The 14795-nt window shown below is 38.9% G+C and overlaps 1 protein-coding gene across 14 annotated transcripts in view; it reads right to left on the reverse strand.

Annotated features, from left to right (window-relative positions):
* Nucleotides 1–14795, reverse strand: part of LOC145518640 (uncharacterized) — a 379656-nt gene that overhangs the window by 95409 nt on the left and 269452 nt on the right. For 2 of the 14 annotated variants that reach the window (XR_014063059.1, XR_014063057.1), the window contains exon 5: nt 4610–4748. The exons of 6 other annotated variants lie outside the window; for them this stretch is intronic. The gene's annotated coding sequence lies outside the window, so the exon portion shown is untranslated. Of the gene's footprint in view, nt 1–4609; nt 4749–6227; nt 6288–9689; nt 11584–14795 lie in introns of those variants that run through there. 6 more of the 14 variants (XR_014063058.1, XM_081523454.1, XR_014063055.1 and 3 more) reach the window with 4 other exon arrangements.

Genomic DNA, 14795 nt, shown 5'->3' on the forward strand with positions numbered 1-14795 from the left:
AATAAAGAGACTGACTCACTCAGGGAAAATACTGACCACATGTAACCTGAAGAAGTATCTCAGTGGTATGAAGAAAGCTATGTCTGTATATTGTGTTTACAAGTTAATGACAACAATCACTTCCATGTTTCATTATATTTAGCAGCTGCATTGCTTTATAATCCCCTTATATTGGTAGTATATCTGACTTAAATTAGTTCTTGTCAGATTGGATTGTGGTTATTTCTGAGACTCCATCATGGTTCATCTTGGACTCCCTTGGACTTTGCTAGGAAAGTGAGGGTATCCAAGAAAGAGAGAGTTTGTGCTTATCGTATACTTTAGCATATGAAAACATTTAGCATTGATTTGTAATATTGGATAGATTCTATGTTGATAGATACAAAAAAAAGCCTGATTTTATCTTCTCAGAAACACATCTCAAATGTCATTTTCTTTGTCTATAATTAGAGGGTAGTATCTCTTCTGCCCACCCCACAGAGCTATAATAAGACTCAAATGAGATAATGTATATTAAAAAAAAGCCTGGAAATTATAAAGTGCCAAATTATGGGGGAAGACAGGAGAGAAGTAACCTCTATAGAATGCCTACTGTTTTCCTGTGCTTTGCAAACATAATCTCATAAATCTCATTTACATCTACAATACCCCTTTTAGAAAGGGATATCCAGATGAGTTGAATAATAGCTCATGTAGACAATTTATATCAGCTGAATAATTTCACAAATAATAGGAGAACCAGCATTTATTCCTATGCCATTCAAGTTTCAAGGTCTTGTTTCTTTCTCATTTCTATAAACATGAGATCCAGTGTCAAAAAAAAAGAGAGAAAAACACCTGAGTCTTTTCGATACTTTCATCTTTTCCAGATGTATTCCGTTAAAATGAGAAGCATAACAGACATAGTCAATTCTTCTACAATCTTTGAATCAATATAACAAAGTTAGCCAAATAAAGTTAATGAGCTTGCACAGACACACGCACAATCAGTGGTTTTTCTTATGGCTACTTGTGTGACTTTGAAGAAATCACTCAGATTTTTTTTTAAAGTAACTTCTCTGTACAATACATTGCAGTTGGAACTGAGAATAAAAAGATAATTAAGGCACTCCCCTAAAGAGATAAATATACAGCCAACTATTTAAAACAATACAATCAGACTACAATAGAGACACATCACTAGTGGACTTGCAGTGTGGAATTTAGAATATGTAGAAACTGATCAAATGGAAGAAAGAGAAAATTACAGGTAGAAGCAGGACAACACCAGCTGGAAAGTGTGATCTATTTGGAGAGCAGGGACACTTTTCTCTGAACCTCATTTGCCTTATCTGTAAAATGAGGAGATTTAATATCATCATCTCTAAAACCCTATCATACCTTACTCTTTCAAGATTCTGCTTTTGTCTTTTCGACTTCTGCTTCTCATATTCCCATATTTGGTGTAAAAAAAGAAAAAGGCAATTGTATGAACTAGCCCACTATTCTACAAAAATAATACAATTAAACTCTAATATGAGCAATGTACTGACATTTATCTACTCTCAGCTGTGAGCTTCTGAAAAACATTAAAAACTTGAACACTAAGACTCCTCTTAACTGGAATGATTACATTGCTGAGCACATTTGATTCCCCCATAGGCATTAAAACAGCAGGAGCCTCTATTTTTACTGAGTTGTATAAGGGTTAAGTGTCAGACATGAGGTATTACCAGGGAATGTCATCCGAAATGGAGGAGGTCACTGCTCTTAGAGTAAGGCTCGTTGTTGGCCATCAAAGAAACTGCACTGACATTCAGCCACCTCACTGCACTTCCGGGAAAGGATCACTTTAGGCAAACAGAAGACAACTTTGAAGTAATTATTTTAAGAAATTGTTCCCACGGGTCCTAACAGATACCTTCTGCAAATGCTGATCAACCAGTTAATCAGTTCGGGAGCTAATATATTTCCCATTTTTATTTTAGATTTCAAAGGAAAGGAACATTTAGGAGCTGGTGGCTAATAAGAAGGGAAACATCTTCCTTCCGTTGATTTACAGAGGAAGTTGGGGATCGAAAATTTACCTGATCTCAGTGTCCCCACTCCACTGGGGTTTCATACATGGCTTGGTTCCCCAAAATACTAACATTAGAGGGCTTTGTTTAGTGGACTGTGTAAACTGGGGGGGGGGTGTTATTAAATTGTGGATGCATCATTGGTCTGTGATTGTCTCTCCTGTTCAATCTTTTGTTCTCCAGCTCTTCTGTTAACCAAAGTGACATTGTTACTAAGCACAGCACAGGCTAGGGTTATTCCTAAGCAATGCTCTGCAAACTAGGTCATTCTGGGAGAGTATTTCCCAAAGTCTGGCCCATGGAGCACCTACATTAGGAATCAGCTGAGTCACTGTTAAAAAATTAAATTTCAAGACCTCACCCAGAACTAATGGGGACAATGCCAGGAAACTGTATAAACACTTTATCTCTCCAAGTAATATTTCTATTCACTGATGTTTGGGAATCCCTAGCCAGACCAATCAGTAGGTACCCAATATGCTACTGGAGAAGAGTGGAGAAATAAGTTCAGAAACAATGAGAAGGTAGGGCCAAAGCAAAAACAGCGTCTAGTTGTGGATGTGACTGGTAATGGAAGTAAAGTCCGATGCTCTAAGGAACAATATTGCGTAGGAACCTGGAATGTTAGGTCCATGAATCAAGGTAAATTGGAAGTGGTCAAACAGGAGATAGCAAGAGTGAGTATCCACATTTTAGGAATCAGTGAACTAAAATGGACTGGAAAAGGCAAATTTAATTCAGACGACCATTATATCTACTACTATGGGCAAGAATCCCTTAGAAGAAATGAAGTAGCCACCATCAGAGTCAACAAGAGTCCGAAATGCAGTGCTTCATTGGATGCAATCTCAAAAACGACAGAGGATCTCTGTTCGTTTCCAAGGTAAACCATTTAATATCACAGTAATCCAAGTCTCTGCCCCCAAAACTAATGCTGAAGAAGCTGAAGTTGAAGGATTCTATGAAGACCTATAGAACCTTCTAGAACTAGCACCCCAAAAAAGATGTCCTTTTCATTATAGGGAACTGGAATGCAAAGTAGGAAGTCAAGAGATACCTGGAATAATAGGCAAGTTTGGCCTTGTAGTACAAAATGAAGCAGGGCAAAGGCTAACAGCGTTTTGCAAGAGAATGCACTGGTTATGGCAACAGCCTATTCCAACAACACAAAAGATGACTATATACATGGACATCACCAAATGGTCAATACCAAAATCAGATTAATTATATTCTTTGCAGCCAAAGATGGAGAAGCTCTATATAGTCAGCAAGACAAGACTGGGAGCTGACTGTGGCTCAGATCATGGACACTTTATTGCAAAATTCAGACTTAAGTTGAAGAAAGTAGGGAAAACCACTAGACCATTCAGGTATGACCTAAATCAAATCCGTTATGATTTTACAGTGGAAGTGACAAACGGATTCAAAGGATTAGATCTGATAGACAGAGTGCCTGAATAACTATGGACAGAGGTTCATGACATTGTGCAGGAGGCAGTGATCAAGACCACCCCCAAGATAAAGAAATGCAAAAAGGCAAAATGGTTATCTGAGGAGACCTTACAAATAGCTGAGAAAAGAAGAGAAGTGAAAGGCAAAGGAGAAAAGGAAAGATACACCCATTTGAAGGCAGAGTTTCAAAGAATAGCAAGGAGAGATAAGAAAGCCTTCCTCAGTGATCAATGCAAAGAAATAGAGGAAAACAATAGAACGGGAAAGACTAGAGATCTTTTCAAGAAAATTAGAAGTACCAAGGAAACATTTCATGCAAAGACGGGCTCGATAAAGGATAGAAACAGTATGGACCTAAGAAGAGGTGGCAAAAATACACAGAAGCACTATATAAAAAAGATCTTCATGACCCAGATAATCATGATGGTGTGATCACTCACCTAGAGCCAGAGATCCTGGAATGTGAAGTCAAGTGGGCCTTAGAAAGCATCACTGTGAACAAAGCTAGTGGAGGTGATGGAATTCTAGTTGAGCTATTTCAAATTTTAAAAGATAATGCTGTGAAAGTGCTGCACTCAATATGTCAGCAAATTTGGAAAACTCAGCAACAGCCACAGGACTGGAAGAGATCAGTTTTCATTCCAATTCCAAAGAAAGGAAATGCTAAAGAATGTTCAAACCACTGCACAGTTGCACTCATCTCACATGCTAGCAAACTAGTGCTCAAAATTCTCAAGCCAGGCTTCAACAGTATGTGAACCGTGAACTTCCAGATGTTCAAGCTGGATTTAGAAAAGGCAAAGGAACCAGAGATCAGATTGCCAACATCCATTAGATCATAGAAAAAGCTACAGAACTCGAGAAAAACATCTACTTCTGCTTTATCGAATATGCCAAAGCCTTTGACCATGTGTATCACAACAAACTGTGGAAATTTCTTCAAGATATGGGAATATCAGACCACTTGACCTGCCTCCTGAGAAATCTGTATGCAGGTCAAGAAGCAACAGTTAGAACTGGACATGGAACAATAGACTGGTTTCAAATCAGGAAAGGAGTACGTCAAGGATGTATATTGTCATCCTGCTTATTTAACTTACATGCAGCATACATCATGAGAAACGCTGGATTGGATGAAGCACAAGCTGGAATCAAGATTGCCAGGGGAAATATCAATAACCTCAGATATGCAGACACACCACACTTCTGGTAGAAAGTGAAGAGGAACTGAAGAAACTCCTGAAAGTGAAAGAGGAGAGTGAAAAAGCTGACTTAAAACTCATCAATCAAAAAACTAAAATCATGGCATCTGGTCCCATCACTTCATGGCAAATACATGGGGAAACTATGGAAAGAGTGACAAGACTTTATTTTCTCGGGCTCCGAAATCACTGCAGATGGTGACTGCAGCCATGAAATTAAAAGACGCTTGCTCCTTGAAAGAAGAGCTATGACCAACCTAGGCAGCATATTAAAAAGCAGAGACGTTACTTTGCCAACAAAGGTCCATCTACTCAAGGCTATGGTTTTTCCAGTAGTCATGTATGGATGTGAAAGTTGGACTGTGAAGAAAGCTGAGTGTCAAAGAATTGATGCTTTTGAACTGTGGTGTTGGAGAAGACTCTTGAGAGTCTCTTGGACTGCATGGAGATCAGACCAGTCAATCCTAAAGGAAATCAGTCCAATATTCATTGGAAGAATCGATACTGAAGCTGAAACTCCAATTCTTTGGCTACCTGTTGCGAAGAACTGACTCATTTGAAAAGACCCTGATGCTGGAAAGATTGGAAGTCAGGAGGAGAAGGGGGCGACAAAGGATGAGATGATTGGATGGCATCACCAGCACAATGGACATGAGTTTGAGTAAACTCTGGGAATTGGTGATGGACACGGAGGCCTGGTGTGCTGCAGTCCACGGGGTCGCAAAGAGTCGGACATTACTGAGCGACTGAACTTAACTGAGCCAGACCAATAACAGAAGAACCTACCAGATAAGAAAACTGTAGATTATAAAACTGATTGTATAAAACATCTACCCTTTCCCCCATGAAATAGATATAGTCCTCTAAAATTGCAAAAAAGAAAAAAAAAAAGAACTAAATTGATGAAAAGGGGCCATTACCACAGTAGTTAGAGGCTCACAACAAAGGCTGCAGGACTTTGGAAGTTTCCAAATGAGAGTCCAAGTATATAAATTCCTGGAGCCAGTCCTCTAACGTATGAAAAGGGTGACCATTGGCGCACAAGTAGCTTGTCCACAATTTCAGTCTTCAAGTTTTTAAAAAGCTTGTTGACTTTATTGATAAAAGGTGAAAAATCATATTTCTTGGTGGCCTCCGTCTGTGAACATGTTATAGATACATTCATCAAAATTATCTCCTTTATTCCAATCTGGGTACTAAACTTTTATGTTCACCTGTTAATAGTAAGGATTTCTCCATATCCTGCAATGATTCTGACTAGATTACTTCTAGATGTAAGTATTGGAGCAGTCACAAGTCTTTCTCCCTGCAGAGTCACTGATTTGTTTCCCACTGCCCAGACTGTAGGCAGTGTTGTTTTACCTTCACGTGAAGTGGGGGCCTGGAAATACTGCCAAGGCTTGACAATTTGCTATGCGGCATTTGCCGTGTCCTCAGATAACCATTTATTCCAGATGATTTTCTTTCTGCATTCTCATTACTTCTGGCCCTTTAAATCTGATCACTTTTATTTTACCTCTTACACTGTCCAAGGTAATAAGCGCCAGCAGGTTCCATGAGTCACGTTGAGTGTTTCCTATGAAGGAACAGAGTGTTGAAAAACAACAACAAAAAAAAAAACAAGCTTTGTTTTAATGCAGGGGATAAAAATCAGCTGCACTTCATAATATATCTGATGTCTCTTGTCAAGGGGGAGGAAATTAGAAGCATGGCTGATGGCAGAATCTTTGCAGAAATCTGTTAGGTAGCAGAATATTTAGTCTGTGACAGGTCTGGTAATGAAGTGCTGGAGACTAATTCAATTGCTGGAGTTACCTGATTATAAAATTATATTAAAAAAAAATCTCTCTATTATTTATTTGTTTGTTCAGTCTTCACCAGTCACTGTAGTGCTCAGGGTTTATTAACAATAGAAAGGATATAGTTCAAAACATCTGAATCAATTATGTTCTGGAGGAAGTAAAAACTAGCAGAACCTAGTCGGCAAGTGATTCATGTATATAAGCTGGTGCATTAATTTATAAACTCTTAAGAGGCTAAAAGGCAACAGCAAAAGCAAAAACATTGCTCTTACTACTTCCAATAGGAGCAGCTTTCATCCTCCACTCTACACCATTGCTCCAGGCAAGAATTTCAGCAAACTTCTCAGGCATTAAATGCTGCGTTCTGACGGCTGCACACTAGTTCCTGGTATCTCCAGATCTCATATTCTCTCATAACCTCGATGATTTTCCAGACATTTTATTCTGGAGGTTCTCCACTTTGGAATTTCTCAAACCTATCATTTTATGCTTTTGGCATTAGTGAATACAAACCCTAGCAGAGAGACACCAAGAGCTGTTATCTCCAAGAGTATTGTGTCACAGTGGTTAAAGTACATGCTCTAGAGTCAGACTCCATAGGCTTGGTAACAAAGAACAAATCTGACTCCATACTGCATCTATTCATGTAGCTCTAACCCCCATGCTCTGTGGCCTGTGCTGAGCCATGCTGGCTCTGTCCAATTTATAAAAGAATGCTGCCTATGGCCTGAAATATACAGGACAGCTGATTCTCAGGGCTCTCACCTTTAAAGGCAGAACACTTTTGCATTCATGTAGAGATAAAAAATTGCAGAACAGAGAATAACCTTTGTCTTGTTGGAGGTTTACAGGGACAATCAGATCAGAGCCATGAGGACAACTTGAACAAAGGATTCTGGCACCAAGAAATTTGCAACAATCAGCAATACTCCCTTCCCTTTTAGTTTAAAAGAATCCTGAAGTCTAGCTCAGGTAAGATGTAAGTCTAACATCTTCTTGGTCTGTTGGTTTTCCAAATAAAGTCACTATTCCTTGCCCCAGTAACTTGTCTCTCGATTTATTGGGCTGTTGTGCTGTGAGCAGTACAAACTCGGACTCAGTAACAGTTTGAATCCTGACTCTGACACTTATCGGCTCTATGATTTCAGCAGGTGACTTAACCTTGGTTTCTTTGTTTGTAAATTTAGGATGATATTAACAACTCTCTTAGGCAATTTTGAGGACTGAAAGAATATATATAAAGTGCTTAGAATCATGTCTGAAACACAGTATATGCTCAAAATTTTTACCTACCATTATACGGCAAATGCCTAGTATCTTCATCAGGACTGATTTGTTTATAATGGGACACAAAGGTATGGAAAACCACCTTAAGCAAAACAAACACCTGAAAAGCTACCTTTTTTTTCAAAGTTAAAGCAATATCTTTAGGAACTGAGAGAGGGTAGAGTAGTTGGTTTTCAAGGTGTTCCTGAGCCAGAACTTGGAAAGCTCTCAGGATCACCAAGGCAGAGATTCAACTTCCTTGGGGGTCTCGTGATTCCTTGTCCCTGGTCCAATCAACTGTGGGTAAAAGACCTGAATCATGAGTCCCACTTGTCCCACTTAGCAATTATTGTGGGAACATACTATATGAGAAGGGGTCTGGGAAAGGCATATAAATCGAGTTTTGGTCTACTAACTTTAGTCTGCAGCATTCTGGGAAAATCCCCATTGTGTCTTGGCAAACTTCTGTTAAATGGCTCTACTCTCCATAGATAAAGTGAAAATCAAGGAAAATTAAAAGGCCAGTGGTAAGATATATCTTTAGGAAAATCCCAAAGCATAGATGCAGGCATCTTATCTCATCTCAGCCTAGTTTTGAGTAAATTTTGGGCAGTTTTGTCACATAGATGGGGAGAAATCCAAACTTTTCACAAGTGATCTTTATGTTTCAGTTCTTTCCTAGTTTCTTTTTTGAATAGTACTGCTAGTAACATTTTCTTAATATAGGACTGAAAAACATGCTAAGAATTTTATTCTTATGTTATTATTGTATATAATTTTAATACAACAGATTTCCAGACCGAATAAGTGACTTTTAGTTTCTATATGTTTTTACAGAACTAAAACAAAAAACAAAGCAAATAAAAAGCAAACAGACAAACTTAATTCCACAGATAATAAAGCCCCCAGAACTTGAAAATGTACACAGAAAATTAAATCCATGGGCACTTACGATTTAGAGTTCATGCATCTCAAATGGTCTTTGTTTATAACCATTTGAAAACAAACGATTTCCCTTAGCTAGTATTTAAACTAAGATAAGAGCACCTGTACATTACGATAAGCATTTTAATAGCATGTTAGTACAAGAATGCCTAGAATATTGAACTATTACTGGCTATTATGAGCACTTAAAGTAGGGGGAAATGGAATTTAAATGCTGTTTCTAAATTGTGTGGGTATTTTAACTATCCCGCATTAGCCAGTTCTTTCATTAGGAGACATTAGGAGAGTTGCACTTTTCCACCCCTTGAATTCCGGCAGGGCCATAGGACTTGTTTGTCTTATAAAATGTGAGCAAGAGCACTACATGCCACTTTCTTGTAAAGCATTTTGTTTTCAATACTTGACTCTCTAATTCACCCAGAGATCTTGATAGCACGTGCTGCTGTGAAAAGGTGTCGGTGTCATGAGATTACAACCGTCTGGAATGCTTGGCTTTCATGTGAAAGAAAATTAACCTGGAATTCATTTGGCTCACAGTGGACTTAAAAAAAAAGACTTTCTTTAATTGACAAGTAAAAATGGTTTACATCTAAGGTATACAGTCTGATGGAGAAGGCAATGGCACCCCACTCCAGTACTCTTGCCTGGAAAATCCCATGGACAGAGGAGCCTGGTAGGCTACAGTCCATGGGGTCGCTAACAGACGACTGAGCAACTTCACTTTCGCTTTTCCCTTTCATGCACTGGAGAAGGAAACGGCACCCCACTCCAGTATTCTTGCCTGGAGAATCCCAGGGACGGCGGAGCCTAGTGGGCTGCTGTCTATGGGGTCACACAGAGTCGGACACGACTGAAGCGACTTAGCAGCAGCGGCAGCATACAGTCTGATGTTTTGGTATACATATATGTTGTAAAATAATTGCCACAAGCTAACATATTTGTTTACCTTTTTTCATCTTTCTATCTTTTCTTTTGTGGTAAGAACATTTTAGATCTACTCTCTTACTAAATTTCAGGTATATTATACAGTATTGTTAACTGTATAGTCACACTGCTGTACCTTAGATCTGCAGAACTTATTTACCCAGCATAGCTCAAACTATGTGTCTCTTTGGATATAAACTGCAATTTGGGGGCTATTTGTCCCTGCAGCATGACCTTAGAGTAGATACTGTCTGCTATACATTTTAGAACTAAACTGACTTTTGAATCCTGGAAGTTAGAGAAAATCCTGACACTTTGAGCTTTGGTGGGGAAAAGGAAGAGAGAATATGAAAAATGAAGAGTTTCATAGCAAATTCTTATATCTTCTTTTATGACTTGAGGAATAGTGTTGTACAACTTCCTCACTTCAAAAGTAAATGACTTACAGACCAGAAAGAGGAACTGACTTTATTGAGTTCAAACATTTGTCAGTGGCAAAGTATATTAATGTGTTACACACTATTCCACAGGGAATATGAGAAATATGAGGGAATATGAGAAATAAAAATAGCAGGCCAGAAAGAAAACCCCATAGCTGGTTGCAACTTTAATAAATAATATATGTTGATCAAAAATTTAGTGGAAATCTGGGAATCCTGAATTCAAAATTAAAGGTTCTCCTTTCTCCTTCTTGAGAAAAGAATCTCCAGGCAGCGTTGCTACCATAAGGTCCCAGGCTGAGTTTACCCTACCCACAGGAGACACAAGGAGAAGCAAACACTGCTTTTTGTGTGACTTATGTGTAAAATAATAATAAAGGGAAAAAATCAGATAGTGATTAAGAATAAATCAAAGAAAGCTAGCTAATGGTAGAGATGGGGCAAAAATCTGAGTCTTCTGATTGACAGTTAATTAGGCACAATGTGGTTAAAAACTTGAATTTTATTCCCGAGCTGAGGAAGTTTAGACAGGCTATTTAACTTCATTAAACTCATTTTCTTTACTGTAAGAATTGATTGAAATCTAAATTTCTTCCTCACTTTAATTTTCAGCCTGTTTTTTTCTCAGCTAACCCTCAATGATTTATTTTTCTGTATTGAAGTATTATCCACAAGTAGTAATGTGATACAAATTTAGCAAAGAAGAGTTGAGTAGAGTTAAGATATCTAGTTCTTAAACACTTCCTTCACACCAGTTCTCAACACTTACTACCATAGGAGTTAACCTTTTCCTGCCTGTCCAGTCCCACTATTTTTCAGGTTAGACTTCCTGCCTTCAGAACTCTGCACGTTACCCGTTTCTCCTCCTATCCATTTAACTGTGCTATATGGAAAATTTATGGTACTCTAAACAAGGAAATTTCCCTATGACTGAATCTTTTCCATTAGTGTTCTTCCTATCTCTTACCCTTCATAGAAAGTTGGCTTTCTCCAGTGGCTTACCTGATCCTGCATTTCTTACCAAGTTCATCTCTGTTCCCTCACCTTGACAATTTTTGAGGCAAATTGAGGGAGTCAGACTTTTTTAAACCTCTCTTGTGCTATGGTTACTTCCAAACTATGGTTTCACTCAACAGCTTGTTTACCTTTGGGGTTTATGACATTTTCTTCAGTATCTTTTCGATGACTCTGTTCACATCTGTCTATATCCAGGGCATTTATCCATCTTTCTCAATAAGCACAGTATCTTGCTTACGCATTTCCTCTCTAGTCTGTTTTTTGCCATTGTCTTGACCTTTACACTGATCCCATTTAAGCTACATAATAGTAAGGATGTCTGCTGAGGTGCTTGTTGTTGTTGCTGTCATCTGTTTATCAGGCCTTTACCTTCATGCTTTATTCTTGCTGATAGCCTACTCACCTTCTTCATAAACTTAAATTCCTCAAACTCTCCCAGTTCTCAGTCTGCCAATTCTGTCTGAATCCACTTGTCTTCCTACAAAGGTTAGAACCCATGGTCAGACAACTCTGTGACATCTCTTTAACATCTTAGAATTTCCCACTGCCACTCCCAACCTTCTGTCAAGTCTACTTTATAGATTCCTAATCCTGGGTAACCCCATCAAGCATTGTCTCTCCTCTTTCTGCTGGGCTGTAGCCAAAGAAAGTCACAAACTAAAATAATTGGGTCCACTGCAATTCCATGCTATGTAAACACAGTTAGGTCTTTCCAGCTGCTCAGTGCTCCTTGATCTATTTATTTACATGTGGAAGATGCAACATAGCATCCCCCACCTGAAGCAAGTGCTCCACATTCTTCCACAGAATCAGTTTCCTCAGTTTGCCACCCCTTCTCATGTCATCTGAAAGTTCACCCGTGATACTGGCAGAATTGAAAACTTCTGACTTGACTTTCTCTACTGTCTTCAACATCTCAATTCATATCCATTTTCACCTTGTCCTCTCAGCCTACTATAGTATCACATAAAATTATATTCCCCCTCTTTGACAACATTTTGTCGTATGCAACAGATCATATCACCTTCTTTCTATAGGACCAGCTCCTGGAGATTAACTCTCTCCTTCAGTATTTCCTTTAGCATCTTCCTGTCTATAACTTCCTTTCTTTTACTATGTCAAAGAGCAAGGCCCGGGTCTACTATTCTAGAACAATTGGGTTTGTTTGTTTGTTTTTTTTTTGTGGTCATTCTAGAGAGAGAATTATCAAATTTCCTTTCTGTTGTAATATTTGAATAAAATTATGATCTCTTTTGCCTCAGCCTGGCATTGATCCCAGATATTTGAGCTCTTGATCCTTGATATTTACCCTTACTTTAGATGCCCTCCTTGAATTTCTGGTAAGTTAAGGACAATGTTTGAATACTAAAGTGAACATAATAATATTATGAGCTAACACACTAGAGTTCTATAGCCTATAGAAGCTTGGGTACGAAACATTATGAAACATTTATAGAAAGCTGGTAGGGAGGATAAAGAAGGCAAGAATGGGCTGTGCTAAGAACCAGCTAAAGAAATGTCCCTAAGATGGGTTGCCAATCAAACCACATGGTTAAATTTTTAGAAAATGCACGTTGTGAATCAGTACCCAAAGAGTCCGAGATGGTCTTTGGTGTGGCAGAAAGAATTTTGGGTCAGTAACAGATAGTGGCCCCAGAAGGAAACGCCTGGAACCAAACAATAAATAGATATGGGACCAGGATTAGTAATAATACGAGTGGTCAGTCCTGCATTTTAGATATGTGTTCATAGAAGTCAAGGTCCACGTATTTCTCAGATTTCTATTTTCATGATTTGGTGAGATTTTGATTAGTCTTTATCCTTGTAGTAAATTGATTTAACATAATTCAATGCACAGAGCAGAATTCAGTGAATATTCACCAAAATGAATAGAAATGGAACCAGATAATCCAGAACATCAAAACTTAGGGTCAGACAAACTGTTTGCAGATGAGTAATGGGAAGCTACAACTCAGTGGGGACACAAGTGTTCAGTTTGACTTGACGCCAAGTTTGATACAGAAAGATAAAGTTCAGACTCATTGCTCCTGGTTGGTGGGAAGGTATCTTCTGAAGTGAAGATGTTAGCCACTCAGTCGTGTCCAACTCTTTGCGACCCTATGGACTGTAAGCTACCAGGCTCCTCTGTCCATGGAATTCTCCAGGCAAGAATAGTGGAGTGGGTTGCCAGTTCCTTCTCCAGGGGATCTTCCCAACCCAGGGATCTAACCCAGGTCTCTCACATTCAAGGCAGATTCTTTACCATTTGAGCTACCTGGGAAGCCCTTAGGTATCTTCTGATACATTGCTGTTCATGGTTAGAATTGACTGGTGGCTCTCAGCAAGTGGTCCTCTCAGTTCTTTGCTAAGGAGGACTAGCAAAAGCAAGTGACCATTCTCATTTCTCAGTAAGCTCCTTTATCCTCCAAGGAAGACTGAGCTCCTTCATTCTTGAATATTTTAGCATTTCATCTTCAGTGAACTGAACTCAGATTGCTTACTGAGACAACTCATATTGTCTTTGTAACTCTCTGTTGTAACTCTTTATGATACATTTCTACAATCTGTTGGTATACTTGGAAACACACATGTATCAGAAAATGGAATTCCAGATGGCAAGAAAAAGTTCAGAATTTACTTTGTAAGGGGGATTTTATTTTTTATTTTGTTGTGAGAGCTGGACCGTAAAGAAGGCAGAGCACCAAAGAATTGATACCTTCAAACTGTGGTGCTGGAGAAGACTCTTGAAAGTCTGTTGCACAGCAAGGAGATCAAACCAATCAATATTAAAGGAAATAAACCTTGCATACGCATTGGAAGGACTGATGCTGAAGCTGAAGCTCCAGTGTTTCAGTCACCTGATGCAAGCAACCAACTCACTGAAAAAGTCCCTGATGCTGGAAAAGATTGAGGGCAGAAGGAGAAGAGGGTGTCAGAGGATGAGATGGATCAATGGCATCACTGATGCAATGGACATGAACTTGGTCAAACTTCAGGAGATGGTGAAGGACAGGGAGGCCTGGCATGCTGGAGTCCATGGGGTCACAAAGAGTCGGACACAAATGGGTGACTGAACAACAACAACATAGTTGGTTTACAATGTTGTGTTAATTTCTGCTGTACAGCACAGTGACTTGGTTTTATATATATACATACATATATATATATATATATATATATATGTATATATATATCAGAGAAAGCAATGGCAACCCACTCCAGTACTCTTGCCTGGAGAATCCCAGGGATGGGGGAGCCTGGTGCGCTGCCATCTATGGAGTCACACAGAGTCGGACACGACTGAAGTGACTTAGCAGTATATATATATACACACACATATATATATGATATATATACATATAGATGTAAAGGGGATTTTAAAAGTGTCTCATAGAAATGAATTAAAGAAAAAAGTGTCTCATAGAATCCTATTGTGGTGAATGACTTCTGGGATATAGCAATAAAGATCTCGTTCCAAACAAAGGGGGTCTATCAGTGAAACTACGTGATGAAGACTGATAAGAAGAAATGCTTCTTGCTTTCTTGATGTAGCAAAATTCTCACCCAAACACTATACCATTTGGGCTCTGGTGAGGAGTGCCTGAGGCTGGAGAGATGGATTTGTGCCTTCCCTGGTCTCTACACAGTTTGTTATTGGCTTTCCTCTTCCACTGACTTCACACCATATGG

This window comes from Giraffa tippelskirchi, chromosome 8 (assembly GCF_054371585.1).
Source record: "Giraffa tippelskirchi isolate mGirTip1 chromosome 8, T2T-mGirTip1v1.2.pri, whole genome shotgun sequence".
Taxonomy (NCBI): domain Eukaryota; kingdom Metazoa; phylum Chordata; class Mammalia; order Artiodactyla; family Giraffidae; genus Giraffa; species Giraffa tippelskirchi.